This window comes from Myodes glareolus, chromosome 2 (assembly GCF_982192425.1).
Source record: "Myodes glareolus chromosome 2, mMyoGla1.1, whole genome shotgun sequence".
In the NCBI taxonomy this organism is placed as follows: domain Eukaryota; kingdom Metazoa; phylum Chordata; class Mammalia; order Rodentia; family Cricetidae; genus Myodes; species Myodes glareolus.
In genome coordinates, this window is record NC_142027.1 from 131,754,695 (window position 1) to 131,767,061 (window position 12,367).

Consider the following 12,367-nt stretch of genomic DNA (forward strand, 5'->3'; position numbering starts at 1 on the left):
CACTTCCTCCAGGAAGCCTCTCGTGGCCTCTCTCTGGGTCTGGAGGCAATAGTGTTTGGGGCCTGCCCTGCGTATGTTCTGGTTCTTTGTTTTGTGTTGTGTTTTTGAGACAGGGTCTCCCTGTATAGCCCTGGCTGTCCTGGAACTCACTTTGTAGACCAGGCTGGCCTCGAACTCACAGACATCTGCCAGCCTCTGCCTCCCTAGTGCTGGCACTAAAGTCCTACACCATCAGGTCTGGCAGGAGACATTGGTTCTTGTCACACTGCTGTGAAACTCATTTCACAGATGAGGAAGTAGCAATGGTGAGTGGCTAAGCTGCTCACTAAAGGTCACAGTACAAGGAAGGGGTGAAGCCCTGGGACTCTGTTTCAGAATGAAACAATGACCATTCTCTCAGGACAGTAGGCATGAAAACTCTACTGATAGATAAACATTTTAGTAGAAAACTGTTTGCCCATCTACACTTAACCTCATAGAAGAGAAAGTGAGAACTACACTTGAACGCATTGGCACAGGAGACCACTTCCTAAATATAGCCCCAGTAGCATAGACACTGAGAGAAACAATTAATAAATGGGACCTCCAGAAACTGAGATGCTTCTGTAAAGCAAAGGACACAGTCAACAAGACAAAACGACAGCCTACAGAATGGGAAAAGATCTTCACTAATCCCACATCAGACAGAGGTCTGATCTCCAAAATATACAAAGAACTCAAGAAATTGGTCATTAAAACAACAAATAATCCAATAAAAAATGGGATACAGACTTAAACAGAGAACTCTCAACAGAGGACTCTAAAATGGCTGAAAGACATTTAAGGAAATGTTCAATATCCTTGGCCATCAGAGAAATGCAAATCAAAACAACACTGAGATTTCATCTTATACCTGTAAGAATGGCCAAGATAAAAAACACTGATGACAACTTAGGCTGGAGAGAATTTAGAGTGAAGGGGACACTCCCGCATTGCTTGAGGGAGTGCATACTTGGATATCAGTATGATGATTTCTCAGAAAAATAGGAAACAGCCGACCTCAAGACCCAGCAAAACCACTTTTGGGTCTATATACAAAGAATGCTCAATCGTACCACAAGGACATGTGCTCAACTATGTACATAGCAGCTTTGTTTATCATAGCCAGAACCTGGAAACAACCTAAATGCCCCTTGACTGAAGAATGGATAAAGAAAATGTGGTACATTTACACAATGGAGTACTACACAGCAGAAAAAATAACGACATCTTGAAATTTGCAGGCAAATGTATAGATCTAGGAGCATCATATTGAGTGAGGTAACCCAGACCCAGAAAGACAAATATCATATATACTCACTCATGAGCCGCTTTTAAACATAAAGCAAAGAAAACCAGCCTACAATTCACAATCCTAGAGAACCTAGCCAACAATGAGGACCCTAAGAGAGACATACATGGATCTAAACTACATGAGAAGTAGAAAAAGCCAAAATCTCTTGAGTAAATTGGGAGCATGGGGACCATGGGAGAGAGTAGAAGGGGAGGGGAGAGGAAGGAGGGGGAGAGAAGAAAAATAGATAGCTCAATAGAAACAATTTTAAAAAGAAGTTTTTACAAAAAGAAAATAGTTTGTAATTTCTCCTTTAACTATTTGGAATTTCAGAAATGAAATTCCAAGTTAGTAGAGCCCTAGAAGATTAATCACATCCCTGAAAAATGTCTCTATCCCATGCTGGAAAATGGGGGTGCTTGCCTTTAATCCCCCACTCAGAAGGCAGAGGCAGGCAGATCTTTGTCAGTTCCAAATCAGCCTGGTCTACAGAGCAGGTTCCAGGACAGACTTCCAAGCTACACAAAGAAACCTGTCTTAGGAAAAAAAAATGTCCATATTCCAGTTCCCAGAACATGTCACCGTTTGGAATCAGCACACAGTGTGTTCAATGTTGAACAAGGGGAGGTGTGCCATCTCACAGAGGAAAGGGTTGCTGCCGAGGCAGTGGTGATAGGGGGTTTGGATGAGGTTTGAGAGGGCGGCCCCACATCTCATTCTGTGATGTTCCCTAAACCTGTGAGGGTGGAGGTGGGAAGGTAAGTTTATAGAACAGTCTCCTTTAGGACTGAACACTCAATATTCTCTTAGTAATAATCTCTTATTCTCAGCACTTTGGCTAGTTAGAAGTCGTTACATTAAATGTTGGGGAAATAACTAATCTATGGATATAAGCATAAATATTTGGAAGGTAGTTTGTCAGTAGTAGGTTCCTCCCTATGACCTGCTAAGCCTTGGGCTTTGGACCAGGTTTACAGCACAAAGTCTGTGACAGGCTCAAATCCAATGCAAACACAGTTGGTTACCTCCAAAACCCCTGTACCACTATCACACAGTGAACACATGTTACCTGGAAGATCAGTATTGTAGGGTGCAAAATCTTTGCTGCCTTTTCTTGGCCCATGACCTACATAGCACCTTCCAGTACTATGAGAACTATCCACCTGGGAAGGAGTTTTCAGGTAAATTTCAATCTAATCGCTCTGTGTCCTTCAATCAGAGTGTGTTGTGTCTTTGCAATTGATTTTACCATCTAGTTCTGGTGGGGCAGCCAAGAGCAATGGTAGCCTGTGTAGATTTGGAAGCTGTAACACAAATAATAAAAATCTAGAGGCAGATATTGGGATTCAACCCGAAAACCAGAAAAGCAAAGCAGCCAAGTCACTAGAGAAATCTTACCTCTACCAAGGCTGGGTAACCACAAACTAAGTAGACTAAACAGACAGAGCCTCTCTCCCCTCCCATTTTATATTCCCTCTGGTGCTGGGATTAAAGATGTATGCCTCCCTAGTACTGGGATTAAAGGTGTGTGTAACAGGAGGAGCGGGCTGCTTGTCGTCCCAGTCACCCTGCTAGCTTACACCCAAAATAATCACACAGAAACTGTATTAATTAAAACACTACTTGACCATTAGCTGTAGCCTCCTATTGGCTAACTCACATCTTGATTTAACCCATTTCTATTAATCTGTGTTCACCATGAGGTCATGGCTTACCGGGAAAGATTTAGCATGTCTGACCTGGCGTCTCCATGACAGCTCTCTGACTCTGCTTTCTTCCTCCCAGAATTCAGTTCTGTCTTCTCTGCCTACCTAAGTTCTACCCTATCAGGCCAACCAGTTTCTTTATTGATTAACCAATGAAAGCAATACATAAACAGAAGGATCTCCTATACCATTTCTCCTTTTTTGTTTAAAAGGAAAAGGAAGGCTTTAACTTTAACATAGTAAAATTACATATAACAAAACAGGTATCAAGCAAGAATTACAGTTGCAATATTTATATCTATTTTATCTTTTATCATAACAAAGGAAAACTATAACTATCTATCTATTCTTCAACTCCATCAAAAATTCCAGAAGGATTTAATATTACCTAACTAAACAAGAAGTGAGCAACTTCCAAAACTCTAGAAATGACAGAGACATCTCGCTGCCTGTACAGTCACCCAAAGTTCCTCTGTACCATTGGGACATCCATCTTCAGCCTACAGGTCCATGGTATCCAGTAGACTTTTCCATGAAGCAGGAAATTTTAAAGACAGTTCAGTCACTTTTTTCTGTGTCCTGCAGAATGTCTCGCAGGCTCTTTCATGAAACAGGAACCCTGAAGGATCGTCTCACCTTTAGACAAGTTTAGTAGTTCTCTCTCTGTGGGTTCTTTGTATCCAGTCTATGCATCAGTCCAGGCAAGAGCAGTTTCTTGCCCAAATGCCTAACCAACTCCATAAGGAGCCTCTTCAATGCCCATCTTCCTATTGAAATAGATTGGTGCTGCCAGGAGTAGACATGTCTCATTGTCATGAAAAGCCCTAAGTTATTAAAACATTTTAATGCCATATTCTGTAGTCTTTGAAAGATATGAAGAATGCCTATCTGAAATATATCTATGCACATCTAGAAAATCTAACTAACATGACTACAAACTTGACTATTATAGATGATTGTCTATAACCTATATTTCTTAATTATACATTACATTTTTAAATGAACCACACAATCACAATATCTTAACAGCAGAAATATACATATAACAAGATTGACCTTAAATTTATATCAATAAAGCAAAATTCATACCTATGCAAATTATTTATGTCTATACTATATTTCCCTTTAAATGTAAAAGAACATTTATAAACAATATTTAGGGGCTGGAGAGATGGCTCAGTGGTTAAGAGCACTAACTCTTCTTCCAGAGGTCCTGAGTTCAAGTCCCAACAATCACATGATGGCTCACCACTATTTATAATGAGATCTGGTGCCCTCTTCTGGGGTGCAGGTACACATGAAGGCAGAATGCTGTATACATAATAAATAAATAAATCTTTAAAAAATAATATTTGGGAATATGGACATATTATTTCTCTCCAAACCTTTTCCTGCTGTGTGGGGCGCTGTTAATCAGGTCTTTCATGGTGTATCCTGTGTGCTAGGTTTATCTCAGTCAGCAGCTGAGCGAAGTAATTTTTGGAGGGTGTTCACGACAACCTTTCAGGGGGGCATGGTCTATCATACCATATTGGTCTAGAAGCAATCAACAGGTTCTCATCTTCTGTGAAAACAAAAGAAGAACCTCTTTTCCCAAGCACCATATTCTTAGACCCAAATTGTGAAGTCAAGATACCTTTATAATATACATGCTGGTTTAGGTTAGCAGCCCATACAATGAAATGTCTCTCTGTACTTAGCTCCTTCAAAGTAAAAAATTTAAAGAAAACACAATAATATACAGAATCCAGATTCTCTGTGAATTTTTCATTTTTACTTGGCTTATTTTTTTTTACTTCCTTTAATCTATGATTATCTGTACTCTGTCTCTTTAAAGACTTTACCCCCTTTTTTTACCCCCTTTTTTTAAAAGCATTACCTTTATTTTATGACTCTGTATACTCTTTATCTTTTCTCTCCCAAGCCTACGTACATTTATCCAACACTGTGACCCATTTAGAGGTCTTTTATGTCTGAATCTGTCCTATTGTAAATCTGTAATTCTTTACTATCCAGGAACACTTTCACTTTGCGCCTTTAAAATGCTAAGCGATTAAGAATCTAAGCTGCGACAATCCTAGGTCAAATATGGTTACTGCCTGCTTGCCCCGCCCAGTCCAGCATGGCGGAGCTGCTCATGTCTCTGAGCCATGTGCACCACTAGCATGGCAGAGCCGCTTGTGCCTCTGAGTCACTTGTGCCTCTGAGCTGCTCGCAGTGCCCCCCTTCCAGGCACACAGTGAGTCCAGTTGCCTTCAAACAAACCGTAGTACTTTACTCACAAACCCCATCCAAATGCTGTCTCCCACAAGAGACAAAGGTCACACTAGCAGCATAGCCCAGAAAGCCGTCATTTCAAAACTGTGCAGCTTTTTTTTTTTTCCCACTACTGCTGAATCAGGAAAATCTCACTTAAAGCAACTGCGGCAAACTGCCAGCAAACAGCAAGAAGCTGTGTTAAACTCTGTTTTTTTGCTTTGTTTTGTTTTGGTTTGGTTTGGTTTTTGAGACAAGGTTTCTCTGTGGCTTTGGAGCCTGTCCTGGAACTAGCTCTTGTAGACCAGGCTGGCCTCCAACTCACAGAGATCCACCTGCCTCAGCCTCCCAAGTGCTGGGTGGGATTAAAGGTGTGTGCCACCACCACCCGGCAAACTCTGTATTCTTATTGAAGCTCTCTCAGATTTTATGTGGATTTAGTTGACCACGTGGGCGCCACTCTGTAACAGGAGGAGTGGGTTGCTTGTCATCCTGGCTGCCCAGCTAGCTTACACCCAAAATAATCACACAGAAACTGTATTAATTAAAACACTACTTGACCATTAGCTGTAGCCTCCTATTGGCTAACTCTCACATCTTGATTTAACCTATTTCTATTAATCTGTGTTCGCCAGGAGGTCATGGCTTACTGGGAAAGATTCAGCATGTCTGACCTGATGTCTCCATGACAGCTCTCTGACTCTGCTTTCTTCCTCCCAGAATTCAGTTCTTCTCTACCTACCTAAGTTCTGCCTTATCAGGCCAAGCAGTTTCTTTATTGATTAATCAATGAAAGCGACACATAAACAGAAGGATCTCCTATACCAGGTATGAGTAATCACCACCTGGATTTGTTTCTGCATTGATCTTGTGAAGCTCAGGGTGACCTTGAACTCATAGAGATCCACTTACCTCTGTCTCCCAAATCCTGGGATTAAAGATATATGCCATCACTACCTGACCTCTAGTGGCTTAGCTTTGCTCTTCTGATATTTAGGCAATCTTTATTTATTAAAACATAAATAAAATATCATTATAGTTCCCCTTTTGTCTAAAATAAAAAGAAAGGCTATAACTAATATAAGAAAGTACAATAACTATATACAATACATGTCTCGCGCTACTGTCTTGCCCGCAAGAACGACGCGGGACACTTAGGATCCTTCTGCAGCAAAGCTTTAATGCGTCTTGAGAGGGAGAGCATAAGCTTACATTGCGGAGACCCAGAATGAGGGGAACCCAGCCCTTATAAAGGAAACAGTCCTCGCTTCTGACATGTCACTCTTGGATTGGTCCGCTGCCCATTATCCCAGATGATGCCTCGGAAGTAGGCAGGGACACAGCAGTAGTAGTAAGTTACCAAGCACATGTGCTGGGATTAAAGGCTTGTGCTACAACACCTTGAGGTCACAGAGATCTGCCTGTCTCTGCCTCCCAGGCATTGGGACCAAAGGCGTGTACTACCACACCTTGAGGTCACAGAGGTCAATCTGCCTCTGCCTCCCAGGCATCAGGACTAAAGGAGTGTACCACCACACCTTGAGGTCACAGAGGTCAATCTCCACCTTTGTCCCTTGAAGCAATGGAGAATGTGGTTGCGGCCCTCCACAAATACATACAAGCAATAAATACATCAACAATGTCTAGTCTATTTGTATTTGACAAATTCAGAGAAAATATTCCATATCTATTCTATCTTGGTGAGTCCAAAGTCTTGTACCTAATTTACTTTTTATCATAACCTACTTTCTGTGTCAGGTAAACAAGGAAAATTTTAACTATCTAGTTTTCAACTCCCTCAGAGACCCAAGAAGGAAGTAATATTAACTGAGTAAATAGGAAATGCAAGCAAGTGACTTCCAAAAAATGTGAGCAATGACAGAAACAGCTACAAAATGGAACACATCTGCAGATTTCACTCTTTTGAGTACCCTTTGGGTTACTTCCTGACGGCAGTGGTGTTTAGTTGCATAAAGAACATGTAGGACATCTCCTTATAATCCCCTTGGCTTGTTGCCATGTAAAGGGAAAGTCCTTTTTTAAACTATTGCTATTGATGTGATGTTTTTGTGAAAGGCCTTCAGCACATTTCCAACCAATAATTGATTAATTTCTGCATTACCTTGTACTAGAGGACCTGGCAGACTCATATGGGATCAAATGTGTGTGTTATGTATATGGAATGATGACTATTCTTGATTAAATCTTATACCTGAATAAATAATGAAGTCAATTCTGTATCATTTGGTATAAATTCAGTGGTTTCAATATGCAAAACAGCCTTTTCTGCATATTGTGAATCGGTAACTATTAGTACCATGAGACTAACATATAATTCTAATTTTTGGACAGAATCATAAGGGCTTTGTTCCACTTTACTTAAATTTTTTACTTTTCTGATTTGTAACCTGCCTTTCCTGATTTATTTGATTCAGTATAGAACGCAGGGGCTCCAGTTATTGGTGTGTCCTATACAATGCAAGGAATGATCCAATTAATTCTCCTTACAAGTCAAATTCTCTCACTTTGGGGATAGTTGTTGTTAATCTCCCCCCAAGAAATTGCTACAATCACTTTGCCAGGGTTCACTTTCTTCCCATAATTTTTTAATTTTATCATTATTAAAAAGAACTGTAATTTTTGCTGGGTCTATTCCTATTAATTGACAAAATCTCAATTTTCTTTTTAGAATTAATTCAGAGACCTTTTACATCTAAGTTTTATTTTTTTTACTCGATTTAAGAGGTAAATAGATCCATTCTAACAAAATAACTTCCCTCTGCATTAAAATTTCTGTAGGAAATGTTTGGAAGGTAATATGACCAGAATGCAGTTAATATTTGGATCCGTATCATCCACATGTACCTCCTGTAATTTTTCTTCAATCAAAGTCAATTCTCTCTCAGCTTCAGCTGATAATTCCTTGTGACTATTTAAGTCCTTGTCCCCATCTAAAGTTTTCTTTGAATGAATCAATCCATCAGGTTTTTATCTCAATAATGAACTATTAGCTGGGGAAATGTCTCCTAGTAATCTCTGGAAGTCATTAAGAGTCTGCAATCGATCTCTCCTAATTAGCACCTTTGAGATCTAATTTTTTGTAAGCCTATTTTATAGCCTAAATAATTAATAGAGTCTCCTCTTTGCATTTTTCAGGAGCAATTTGTAATCCCCAAAAAGGCAAAATTTTCTTTACTTCCTCAAACATTCTTTCTAAAGTATCTACGTTTGAATCAGATAGTAAAATTTTGTCCCTGTAATGGTAAATTATAGATTCATGAAATTGCTTATGTATCATTTCCACTGCTGACTTACAAAATATTGACACAGGGTGGTGTAGGTACACAGGTTCTCCATTTTTCCCGAGGCGCTATGCAGGGCTGTTCTGCTTCCTGGTTTCACTGCATCAGCTTGAGGGTATAGCATAGAACTGCCCTCTCTTGTTATGTTAATTTCACCTACGGCCCAAGGGTGTAGCTTAGAGAGAACTCTCCCTCTACTGTCATGGTAATTCCACCTGCAAGCAAGGTTCTCGCAGCAGGCAAGGTTCCCGGGTCAGCTTTTCTCTGAGCCTGAGCACGCCCACCTGGCTTCCTCTTTTCTCTGTTCAGCTGCTCTCCGACCTTGGGTGCGACCCCCTGACTTTTCTCTTTCCTTGTTCCTGATGGGGGGCTGGTGTCTTTCTGCCCCACAGTATATATACCCGGCTTATGCTTAATAAAGCTGCCATTTGTCACTTGCTCCTTGGCAGATGAGCCCGGTCTCTTTGTGTGTGTGTCATGTGTTTTAACCCCTAGGACAATCGTCCGTTCTCATAGGCTCGAGTCAGGAAAAGCGCGCGCCTGTTTCGAGGTTCGGGTGTCCACAGAAAAGTGCGGAAGCTTACAGGGTGGGGCTATGTAACATTTCCTGTGGGAGAATCTTCCATTGATATCTTTTAGCTGACTGAGAATTATTATAAGTAGACACTGTGAAAGCAAATATTTCCTTTTTTTTCTTGTAAAGGTATAGTGAAGAAACAATTTTTTAAATCAATATCCACAGCAATAAGGTTTTCTATAATATGCTTTAGGTTCTTTAATTGCTCTGGGAAGGAGTTTCTCTATGATGGCAGTAGACAACTGAGCCAGATTTGACACAGAGGCCCCTCAAGGAATTTCTCAACAGCAAAGGAGTACCATGAATATTCCTTGTTGACCTACATTCATTAGTTCAATGCCTGCCTTTGCCACACCTTCCACATAATTCTGAATGGATTATTCTTAGAAAAAAAAAACATTGTTTCTAGGAATACCCTGTCTACAATCCCTTTTAAAGTGACCTTTTTTGCCACAATTATAACATTTGCCATTTTGATTTTTTTTCTCAAACCTCTGGAAATGACCTCTCCTATCCATGCATCATCTTGTTCATGAGATTCAATATTAATTGTATTCCTTCAAAGGTTCTAACCTTACCTTTAACAGCCTAATTATTCTTTTGTATAGAGAATCGGCATTTTCAAAAGCCAGAGGTTCAATTATTATTTGTCTAGCTTCTGAATTTGGTATCATCCCATTTGCTGCTGAAGTCAATCTTATAAAGAAACCCATAAAGGCTTCCATTGAACCCTGTATAACTTTAGTAAATGACTCAATTTTCTTTCCTACTTATCCAGTTCTGTCCCATGCATTCAAAGCTGCTGTGCAGTGTAAACCTAGGGTGTGGTCATCACATACAGCCTGCCTTTCTATAGAGGCATAATCTCCTCCAAGAATTTGATCTTGGGTGATTTTCCTACCTCTCACTTTACTCCGTTATTCAATAGTCTTAGCCTCTTCTCTGAACCAGGCACTCCATGGTAATTGTGGACCAGGTTCTAAAACAGCTTTAACCAAATCAATCCAGTCTTTAGTAGGGATAATTCTACTGACAGTTTAACATTTGCTTCACAAAGGGTGAATGCATGCCATGAGACTACTGCTTCCTTGAATCTCTTTAAATCTAACAATGGCACAGGAGTCCAGTTAGCTTTAACAGAGCCTCTGCCATATGCCTATTCCTGTAAGAAATATATGAAGGTTGCTGTCTGGAACCTTAGGCTGCTGCTCTCTGTTATAAAGCAGGGCTGAAATTGGCTCTGCATTCAACTCTTCTGTCCGGGTTTGAATCTCTCTATGATCTGCTTTACTAGATTTTCTAAGGCTTATATCTTAGCACTCAGATTAATCAACTTTTCTAGTGAGAAGACAGAAATGATAATGCTGACATGTTTACAACTGATATTACGTAAATCCCATCTAAATATCCTCTCATTTACTCATTCCATTCTCAAACTGTCCGGCATATTATCACACAAAACCCAAATCTCTCCACTATAATGGTTTTTCCCTTTTTTGAATGTGGGAAAAAACTCTCCTTTTTAACTGATTCCTCCCTTTAAGAATTCTTAATTGTCTTAACAAACCTGCCAGCGATGTTGATGAAGGTGTAAGACTGACTGCTGCTGCGTAGAACAGGAAACGCCTGACTGGGTTTCAAGGAAGCTGCCTAGTTTGGAAACATCCTGAGAAGGGGGTTTAGGGAGAGCCTGCAACCCACAGTGAAGAGAGAGAGAAAGTAGAAGAGGAGGAGGAGGAGGAGGAGGAGGGGGAAGAGGAGGAGAAAGACTAGGCGGGTGGGGCTGGAGTCCCACGTGCAGCCCCAACCTGTGTTGGTGTCTAAAAAGCCTCAGACAAATGACTTTTTCATGAATTCATACCCCAAACATTGGGTGCCAAATGTAGCATGAATAATAAAAACCCAGGGACAGAGAGTGGGGTTCAATTCAAAAGCCAGAAAAGCAAAGCATCTAAGCCACCTATACCAAGACTGGTTGACCACAGACTAAGTAGACTGGACAGACAGAGCCTCTCTTTCCTCCCATTTTATATTCCCTCTAATGCTGGGATTAAAGGTGTGAGACACCACCATCTTAATTTGTTTCTGCATTGACTTTATGACCCTGAACTCATAGAGAGCCACCTGCCTCTTTCTCCCAAATCCTGGGATTAAAGGTGTGTTCCACCACTGCCTGACCTCTAGTGGTTTAGCTTTGCTCCTATCTTAAGGCAAGCTTTATTTAAACATAAATAAAATATCACTATAAGAAACCTTTGTCACCTCTTTGACCAAAAACTCACTGAGATTTTCATATGATAACCCATGTCTTCTGAGGGAAGCATTACCCATCCATGCAGGGTCCCTGTGCTCAAAGCCTGTCTATTAAAAAAGCAATAATAATAAGTTTTAAGAAAATCTATATAATCTATGACATCGCACATAGAAGGACATTGCAGGGCGGCGAGTTTCTACATAAGGAATTAACAGAATTTATAAAGAAAATAAGACATATCAAACAAAATTATTTTGAGAATGGATCTTTCTACGGAGTCCAGGATAGCCCCAAATTCACAATCTTCCTTGTCTTGGCTTCCCAAGTGTTCTGTTATAGGTCTAAGCTACTGTGCTATGTTAAGTAGACTTCAGTAAAAACATATAAACATAGCTGTGAGGGTGGCATATGCCTGTAATCTAGCATCTCAAGGCTGAGGTCGGAGGGTCAGGAGTTCAAGGCTAGTCTCAGCTACATAACAAGTTCAAGACTAGCTTGGGCTGTTTAAGAATATTTTCTCTCAAAACTCAAAGCAAATAGAATTTAAGTCTTTGATTGTTAAGTAACATTTACAACAAGAGATAACATCTATAAATATAGAAAGAGTGCCCTCAAGTCAACAAGAAAAATGATTGACAAGCCTCATTGTAAAAACAAAGGACAGAGAAGAGGCCAACACATGAAACTGTATGCAGGGACATACAGTGGGTCGAAGAGGATGGTGTAAAATCCAAGGAGGCTCCAACCATCTGGGTGGGACCAGAACAGGAGGATTCTGAGGTGAATACCCCTCTACATTTGTAAATAGACCGAGCTCTCATGAAGGGCAGAGCGGACCATATTTCACATGTACAAACTCTTCAGCACGGTGGCTGCATTTTTAGGAGTTGATCCTAAAGCAGTAATTAAACAAAGATGCCAGAAAAGACATCCAGGTCAACTCTCCAGAATCAGGAAATA